The 10,498-nt window shown below is 35.3% G+C and overlaps 1 non-coding gene across 1 annotated transcript; it reads right to left on the reverse strand.

The window, feature by feature from the left end:
- Positions 1 to 7,517: 7,517 nt before the first annotated feature.
- TRNAR-CCU (transfer RNA arginine (anticodon CCU)) lies at positions 7,518 to 7,590 on the reverse strand. The gene has a single exon. It is a non-coding gene; the product is annotated as a tRNA-Arg (tRNA).
- Between the last annotated feature and the right edge of the window lie 2,908 nt (positions 7,591 to 10,498).

Below are 10,498 nucleotides of genomic sequence, written 5' to 3' on the forward strand. Positions count from 1 at the left end.
TAATCTGAAAATACAGGGAACTGGATCACCTCTACTCAGTTCACGCTCACAGCAGAGGTTCCAAGCGGGGAGGGGACCAACAGCCGCAACTTTTCTCAGGGCCCATGGAAAGCTGGAGTATCACTCGAGAAAAAAATGAGTTCTGATACCCAGTTCTGATGCGGTGGGGCCTCTGCCTAAGGGTAAGACAGGCCATAAGAAAAAAGAGTTCGGCAGCTCTGCCTCAAGGCGCTAACTTTATACAAAATGCAGTAGAGAACCTTATGTCTAAAGGCATTGTTGAAAACAATGGAGATCTTTCTGGAGAGCAGTTAAGAGCAGACTGGTAGCTCCATGACACAAGCTAAGAGAGAGCAGGCAGGTGTTTAACAGTGAGAACTAGAAATAGAGAAAGCCGAGAATTTTCCTGATATCACAGTGATCTCTGAGAGGCTGGGAAGGCCATGCCCATGCACTAGGGTGGACACACTCATAAGCAATCAGAGAGGGAGGCAGGGCAGGCCTAAAAGCACTTCCCAAGCTGTCAGGTGCACACGCACATACACACACACATATATACATACACACAGGGACAGCAGAAGGCTCACTGACACAAAGGGGCTTAAGCATAACCTCTGACCAACACTGACTGAACAATAAGCTACTTTGACCCAGAGAGATGCCTGGAAAATTGGTATTAAAAATAAAATCACACACATCCCTAGCATCCTGGAAGACTGTGTACATGCCCAAGGCTATATGCTCTCAGAAGAAATAAGACAGGGAACCTCCATGCTATTAGTTGCATGATGAACATGGGACATAAAGAACCTAAGCTTCCTGAACTGTGGTGATAGCAGCCTTTAAGCCACATACACATGAATAGTAAGCAGTGAAAATCTAACTGGCTAACAGGAAGAAAACACAATTTTGATCAATAAGTGACTTATAGCAACCCAGGAAAGACCCCATAGGTAGCCAGGATAAAAGGTAAGTAAGTGGGATGGGAAGGATGAGCGGGAACATCAGACACTGCACACCATAGAAAAAGAAAAACAAGGAAAAAATATGAGTAGAGACATCAGAGGCTGTACCAGCAGGAAAAATACACTGTAAAATTAGATCAGCCAAGCTACTAAACAAATGAACAAATGGCCAAGCAAATAATAATAATAATAACCTCTGGGTGGGAGATCAATATCCAGAGTTTCTACAATATATTATCTGACATAGCCAGTTTTAAAAACAACAGCAAAAACTGTGAGACATCCATACAAACAAGAAAGCATGATACATGCACAGAGCAACCGAAGGGGCCCAGATAACAGACACGTTAGACAAAAACTTCAAAGCAGCTATTATACATATGTTCAAAAGACTAAATAAAACCAACTTAATAAAAGTCAAAGAAAGTACAATGTCTCAGCAAATAGAGCTTATCAACAAAGAGGTAAATGTTAAAAAAAAAAAAAAAAAAAAGACCTGATTGGAAATTGTAAAATTGAGAGTATAATAAACAAAATTAAAAATTTACTACAGGCCTCACTGGAAGACATGACCTGGCTAGAAAAGGAATTGAAAAGCTGAAGATAGATTAATAGAGATTGTACGATCTGAAGAAGAGAGAGGAGAATAACAAATAAAAATAAACAGGACCTCAGAAAATGCTGCACGCTTTCCCAAACAAACATGTGATGGGACACCAGAAAGGAGAAAAATGAACAGAAGAAAATATTTGAAGAAATAATGGCTGAACACTTCCCAAATTTAATGAAATATTTATCTACACATCCAATAAGCTCGACAAATCCGAACAGAATCAACATTTACAGTTACACACGCAGACACACCATTCCCAAAGTGTTGGAAGAAGAAAATGGTAAGACCTTGAAAGCAATAAGAAAAAAAATGACTTAAGTACAGGGAACCTCAGTAAGGTTAAGAAATAACTTCCACTCAGAAACAACAAAGCCATAAATTAATGACATATACGAAGTGCTTAAAGTTAATGTCAAACAAGATTCTTATATTCAGCAATTAAGTTAATGTCAAACAAGATTCTTATATTCAGCAAAACTACCTTTTAAAAACAAAAGTGAAATAAAAATATTCCCAGAAAATTAAAAACTAACAGTATTTATTACTAGCTAATCTGCCTTATGAGAAACACTGAAGGAAGTTTTTCTAGCTGAAAGCAAGTGGCATCAGATAACATAATCTCATATTTAGACAATTCTAAGGTATCCACTATAAAACAGAGTTAATAAGTTCATGGAGCAAAGTTTCAAGATATATCAAAACAAAAAAAAATCAGCTGAACTTCTAAATATTAACAATGAGTAATACAAATATGAAATTAAATATGTAATTCACAATAGTACCAAAAAGAATAATAGCTTAGGGCTCCTGGGTGGCTCCTTCTGCTAAGCATCCGACGTCGGCTCAAGTCATGATTTCATGGTTCGTGAGTTCAAGCCCTGCATCGGGCTCTCTGCTGTCAGCGCTGAGCCAGCTTCAGATCCTCTGTCTTCCTCTCTCTCTGCCCCTCCCTCCCACTCACACATACACACACACACACACACACACACACACACACTCTCTCTCTCTCTCAAAAAAAATAAATAAGTATTTTTTAAAAAGAACTATAGTTTAATAACACATTGAACAATAGAATTGCAAGGCTTGTATACTGAAAATTACAAAAAAAATGCTGAAAGAAATTAAAGCTCTACATAGGTAGAGAGACACTCTCTTATCATGGGTTGGAAGACTTAAAATTGTTAAGATAGTAAGTAGTGTTCCCCAAATTGATCCATAGATTTAACACGATCCTAACAAACTCCTAGGTGAATTTTTTACAGAATTTGAAAAGATAATCTCAAAATTCATATAGTAATGCAAAGACCAAAGAATGGCCAAAACAACGTTGAAAAGAATAACAAAGTTGGGGCACTTACACTACTTGAATTTAAAACATAGTGTGAAGCTGTAGCAATCAAAACTGTGCGGTGCTGGTGTAAGGGTAGACATATACATCAACGGGATAGATCTGAGAATCCAGAAAGAAACCCTGTCACTTATGGTCAGTTGCTTTTCAACAAAGATGGTAAGAAAACTCAAAGGGGAAAAAATAGTCTTTTCAATAAAAGATGCTGAAACAACTAGATATCCACCTTGAAAAGAAGAGTTGGACCCTATTTCACACCATATGGAAAAGTTAACTCCAAATGTATCATAGACATACATGTAAGAGCCAGAGATATAAACTTTTAGAAGAAACCATAGGATTCACTACTGATGTCCTTGGTGGTAAGCAATGAGTCTTAGATAGGAGCCAAAAATACAAACAACAACAGAAAAAGTAGATAAATTGATCTTGTCAAAATTAAGCATATTTTTGCTTCAAAAAGGACCATAATGAAAATAAATAGACAAACCACAAAATGACAAAAGACACTTTAAAATCATATATCTGATAAAAGACTTGTAGATAAAATAAATTGATAATTCTTAGAACCTAAGATAACCCAATTTTTTTAAACGGTCAAAAGTTCTGGACAAACATTTATCCAAAGATGATATAAAAATGACCAGTAGGCACATGAAGAAAATTCAGTATGTCAGCAGGGAAATGCAAATCAAAACCACAAAAAGATACCATTCCACACCTATTGGAGTCACTATAACAAAAAAGATGAACTCATAGCAAGAGTTGGCAAAGATAAGGAAAAATTGGAAACCTCATATACTGCTGATAGAATACATAAAATGATAAAATCATTTCCGAAAACTTTTAGCAGTTCCTCAAAATGTGGAACATTAAAGTTACCATACGACCCAGCAGTATAAAATCCCCAGAATAAAAACAGGTGTCCGCACAAAATCATTTGCATAAATGTTCATAATGCTGACAGTAATCAAAATTGGGGACTACCCAAACATCACCAACTAATGAATAGATAAATAGACTATGCTATGTCCACACAAAGGATTATCATTTCACAATAAAAAGGAATGTAATTCAAATACATGTTATCATAGGGACTAACTTTCAAAATATTATACTGACAGAAAGAAGCCAATCACAAGAGGCCACATATGATATGATTCCATTTATATGAAATGTTCACAATAGACAGAAAATTTATTAGTGTTTGCCTCGTTTTGTCAGAAGAAGCGGATGGAAAGTAACTGTTAATGTGTACAGGTATGTTTCTCAGGAGAAAAAAAATGTTCTAAAATTGGATTGTGGTGATTGCACAACCCTGAGAATATACTAAACATTAAGCTGTACACTTTAAGTTGGTGAATTGTATGATATGTGCATTGTATCTCAATAAAGCTGTTCAAAAGTGCACAACTATATCCTAATTTTTCATCTATTTACATATTACCTCTAAAAGTAGCATGGTTTCAGGATCATCTCTAATATTTGTAAGCCTGGAACAGAAGTAAAAATGTAGTTCCACAAACCATGTATCCAAATATTTAAAAGTTATATATTGAGTGAACAAAACTGTTAGCTAAAATACCATCTTTCCTTCTGCTTTGACAAATGTATCACCAAAATGACAAGCATATTTAAAAATATATCAAACAATGATTTTTGCATCACTGAAAGTGAGTAAAATATGAAAGATGACATAATTAAACTATTATTAATTTTCTCTGGATTTCCATTAGGATAAAATGTTTTCATGAGTAATAAAATGATTACATATATAACTCATGAAGTTTTATATGTTTATACCATAAAATTTACTTTTCCTTTGCCTTCATTTCTGCAAAATTAACCATTACATGGTTATTAATAAGATACATAGTTTGTGTTCTAGTTACAGTAATGATTTAAAGAATTAAAATAAATGTAATGATATTAAAATGTACAGAATTTGAATCCATTTTTGTCAAAAACTATAAAGTATATATTATTTTTATTTGTTTTCAAAAGTCATTATTTTTCTTCTAAAATGTACAAAGTATTTAAAATAAAAGGTAAAAGTCTAAACTATTATTTACTTTATAATTTTATTTCTTAATTATATGTAAAACTAAACTTCTAAATCATATTTGGAAAATTCTCTAAAAATGTATTAAATATGTTTTAAATAAAATTCTTTGAAATTCTATCTTTGACCAATTTAATGGTCAAAGTGAAGTCACTTAAAATTACAGGTGCATTGTGCAAGGTTTAACTCCAAATTTCAAATGACAGAGCCACTCAGATATTCATGAAAAAAGTTTTTGTGTGTGTCCATGATATTTCGATTCCACTAAAGAATACCCCACTTGCCTGTGTCTAAGGACAATACTAAATAATTACATTTATGAGCCACTGTATTTGTCTTCAATAGCTGCTGTAACAAATTATCATAAACATGATAGCCAAAAGTATCACAAATTACAGTTCTGTAGGTTAGAAGCCTCACACTGGTATCACTGGGCTAAAATCGAGGTATTGCCAGAACATTCCCTCGAAGCTCAAGGGGGAAAACCATTCTCCTGCTTTTTCTACTTTCTAGACTTTCCTCAGCCCTTGGCCTCCTTCCTGCATCTCCACAGCCAGCAGCATAGCATCTCTCTGACTGACCCTGCTTCTGTCATTACATTTTCCTCTGATCTTCACTGCTTCCCTCTTTAATTTTTAAGGCCCCATGACTACATTGTAACCTTATAAACCAGGATAATCTGCCTATCTTAAGGTCGACTGAGTAGTACCTTAATTCCATCTGAACCTTAATTTCCACTCACCATTTAACCTAATATAATCACAGATTCCAGTGTTTAGGGAGTGGACATTTTGGTGGAGCCATTATTCTGCCTACCACAGACAGAGGAAGCTAAATTATGCCATGATATACAGAGAAAGACAGATACCATATGTTTTCACTCTTAGGTGGATCCTGAGAAACTTAACAGAAGACCATGGGGGAGGGAAAAGGGGAAAAAAAAGTTAGAGAGGGAGGGAGGCAAACCATAAGAGACGCTTAAAAACTGAGAATAAACTGAGGGTTGATGGGGGGTGGGAGGGAGGGGAAAGTGGGTGATGGGCATTGGGGAGGGCACCTGTTGGGATGAGCACTGGATGTTGTATGGAAACCAATTTGACAATAAATTTCATATTATAAAATACATAAGTAAAATAAATTATGCCATAACAAGCAAACAAAAATTCCAAAATTTTAGTGACTTATAATAACAAGATGTATTTCCTAATCATGTTGCATGTCCCTCTCAAGTTAGCAGGGAGTCTTTACTCCTGTATTTAATAAGAGACCCAGGTTGACAGAGAGGCTGCCATCTTGAAAATAGCTAATTGATCTGCCAGATAGAATAAAGAACTCTAGCGGTTCACCTACTAGCAATTTCAATGCTTCTTCCTAAAAGCAACATATATCACCTCTTCTCAGAACTCACTGTTCAGAACTTGTCTCTTGACTTCACTCAATTGCAGAGCATTCAGCCAAGATTACCCTACTTTGTGCCTTAAAAAGGGAAAATTTGTAAGTATTTGGTGAACAACATTAGTACCCATCATCCACTTGTTACATATACAAATGCTGGGTAAATAGAATAAAAAGTAATTGATAGCTGAGCTTACAAAAATGAGAGTGAAATCCTCAGATGCTCAAAATGAAATCCAGAATCACGAAAACGTGAGCTATTGCTGCTACTGCTTTGAAGATGGGAGAAGGGAGCAGGGAATGGTTAAATAGATCCAATAAAAGCTGAGGGGTTGAGATTTAATATCCCCACAGGGAGGTAAGACAGGGACAAAAGAAGAAAGGGGGCAAAAGGAATTGAGATTTCTGCATTAATCCAGGATCCCTAAAAGGATATACTATTTACAAAAGAACCAGAGGGAAAATTCTATTCACTGAATAAGAAAAATCACTTTTCTACCCATGCTCTAGACGGGGAGGCAGTAGTGTCCCTGAAAAATTTCAGCCCAGCGGTGTATTAAATTCCCCCACTCTAAATATGGATTTGCTTTTTTTTCCCTTTTATTTCTATGTATTTTTGTTTTATATATTTTAAGATTTTTTTTTGTTAGGCCCATGCATTGTAAAAATGTATATCATGTTGTTTTATTGATCCTTTCATCATTATTATTATTATTTTTTTTTTGGAAAGAGAGAGAGTGCACGAGCAGGGGAGAGGCTGAGAGAGAGGGAGAGAGAATCCTAAGCAGGCTCCTGACTAATGGCACAAAGCCTGATGCGGGACTCAATTCCACGAACCATGAGATCATGACCTGAGCTGAAATCAAGAATCGGACACTTGACTGACTGAGCCACCCAGGCACTCCTCAAATGTTTTTTTTTTTATCTTGAGTAATATTTCCTGTCTTAAAGTTTGCCTTATCTCATAGTAATACAGCTATACTAGCATCTTAGTTTAGTGTTATTTAATACTTCTTTTTCCATACTTTATTTTCCACCTTTCTTTAACCTTAGATTTTAATTTTGGGCCTTTTAAGCAACATGTAATTCATTGTATTTTTTAAGGTTTATTTATTTATTTTTAAGTAATCTCTATACCCAATGTGAGGCTTGAACTCACAACCCCAAGATCAGGAGTCACATGCTCTTCCAACTGAGCCAGCCAGGTGCCCCTATTTTGTGTTTGTAATGTATTTTTTCAATTAGAATATCTACCAAATACTTTTGTGTGAAAAAGTACACCATTACCACATTAAAAACCAAGCGACAGACTAGAAGACATTATTACAATATATATAATAGACAATATATAGAAGTCCTACAAATCACAAAGAAACAAATACCCTAATGGGAAAATGAACAAAGCACATGAACAGGTAACATATTAAAGATGTAATTCAAATGGCCAACAAGCAAAAGTCAAGTAGTTTCAATAGTAATCAGAGAAATGTAGATTAAACCCCACTCTGAAATAGCATTGCAAACTATTGGATTGACATTTATTTTTAAAAATCTGGTAATGGCAAGGGGCTGGTGAGGAGGTAGAGAAATAGACATATACAGTGCTGATGGAGTTTATATTGGTACAATTACTTTGGAAAGCAATGTGAACGTACAAAAGTAATTGGTTGGCGCACACACCCTACGAAAATAATTCTACCCTCCGTTACCCATCCTAGTGAAATTTTAAGGCCCTCCTAAGGAAGCATGGAACAGGTTTTCACTCTTTAATCTGTACTAGTATGAAATTCAGAACAAACTAATTGCCTATCAATATGGAAGTAGGTAAACAATAGATAAATAAATAAAATACATAAATACATACATACATACATACATACATACATACATACATACATACATAAATAAATAAAATTTTATAACTGCACCAAAACACATCAATGCATCAATATAGATAAATCTCAAAATATAATGCTATAAATTAAAGAAATAAGTTCCAAAAGCATTAGGAGCATATGGCACTATTAAGATACAGTTTTCAAACTCCCCAAACAATTGTTTATATCGTTTGAAAATACATATGTATGTTGTAAAAGTATGGAATTGAATACATACCAACTGAAGACAGCTTGTTGAATGTGGTAATGAAGAAGAGTCAGGAATTAAGGTTGGGCTTTAGCTATGTCTGCAAATCTTCATTATTTATTTTTTGGAATGAGAAAACCTCAAGCCAATATAGCAAATCAAGAGCAATTTTAACATTTTAATGAGGTGCCCATGGAAGTAAGGATTATTATTTTGTTTACTTTTTCAAATGTCTGAAATATTTTGTGATTAAAGATTTCTTTAAAAATAAAATACTCCTGGGGCACCTGGGTGGCTCCGTCAGTTGGGTGTCTGACTTCAGCTGGGGTCATGATCTCACGGTCCGTGGGTTCAAGCCCCTGCTGACAGCTCAGAACCTGGAGCCTGCTTAGGATTCTGTATCTCTCTCTCTCTGTCTCTGCCCCTCTCCCGCTCACACTCTCTCTCTCTCAAAAATAGATAAACATTAAAAATTTTTTTAATAAATAAATAAACAAAAGACTCCTTGGTATTATGGGTTTTCATAATAAAGTACACATATAAAATAGAACAATTTTCAGCTAATATAGTAGAGACAACAATAGATATAAAAATAAATTCAAAGCTGACAGTAAAAATAAATGAGCCCTATTTCTAAATTTTGTACCATCTCACTGCTATTTCAGAGATAGTTCTCATTAATGTATATGTTCTCTTGATGCAAATAAATGTACAATTAGATATTTCAACCAAAAATACAAACAGACAACAACAAAAAACAGGGTCAACTTAAAAAAAGTAAGGGCATTCTGGGGTGCCAGGGTGGTTCAGTTGGTTGAGCATCCAACTTTAGCTCAGGTCATGATCTCGTGGTTCATGAGTGAACCCCTCATTGGGCTCTCTGCTGTCAATGCAGAGCCTGCTCTGGATTCTCTGCCCCCCTCTCTCTCTCTGACCCTCGCCTACTCACACACGTTCTCTCTCTCTCTCAAAAATATGTAAACATATTTTTAAATTTTTAAAAAGAGGGGTACCTGGGTGGCTCTGTTGTTTAAGTGTCTGACTTCAGCTTAAATCATGATCTCATGGTTCATGGGTTCAAGCTCCGTGTTGGGCTCTGTGCTAACAGCTCAGAGCCTGGAGCCTGCTTCAGATTCTGTGCCTCCCTCTCTCTCTCTGCCCCTCCCATGGTCATGCTCTCTTTCTCTTTCTCAAAAATAAGCCAACATTCTTTAAAAATGCTAAAAAACAAGAAGTAAGGGCATTCAGGCACTAAAATTAAAACTATTGCTTTGATTAGGCAACAAATTTCTCTTAAAGATTTTTAGCCACTGATACAACTTGAAAAATGGACATTGTTGAATAGATTCTGTTTTAGGAACACAGGAAGACTGAAAATCTACAGAAACAAGTATTTTTTCTCTTAAAATTAAACTCAAATTAACTTTATCTCATGGTTATTCATACCTAAATCATTGAGCTATTTAGCCATATGTACAACCGCAGTTTTTTGAAAGCTGCAGAAAGGCTCTTCAGCAAAATGCTTCCTTTATAGACTTACTCCTATAATGAAGGTCATGGTTACTACAAATATTTCATCTTCCCCTTACAATGTTTTTCCCATTCTTTTATTTAAAAGCCATCTAAATTTTACAGAATTTCCTAGAAGGAATTAAGGATCTTTCCTGTGAGTTTCCATCAAATACTGTACTTCCTAATCACAGCATTTTCCCACGCTATAATTCCCTATGTACCTGGGGGCATTGGCCTCAATCTCAGATCATACTCAGATTGGTCACCCTTTTATGTCAGTACCTAGTATAGCACCAGTCATCAGATTTGTGCTCAAATACTCATTGGTTCATAGTTTCATCCATTCATATATTTTTGTTAAACTGTATTCTCTATTTCCATTTTTTTCAGTTCCTGCTAGTTATGGAGGGAAATCAGTAGAGTGGGAACATAGAGAAATAAAACAGTAAAATGAATGAATAACTAAGTAAATAACCAGTTATTTTCACGGCCCACATTGTCTTCTTCCTTCGCCTTTT

The sequence above is a fragment of the Herpailurus yagouaroundi genome, unplaced genomic scaffold (assembly GCF_014898765.1).
Source record: "Herpailurus yagouaroundi ecotype Mexico unplaced genomic scaffold, PumYag 140, whole genome shotgun sequence".
Lineage (NCBI taxonomy): Eukaryota > Metazoa > Chordata > Mammalia > Carnivora > Felidae > Herpailurus > Herpailurus yagouaroundi.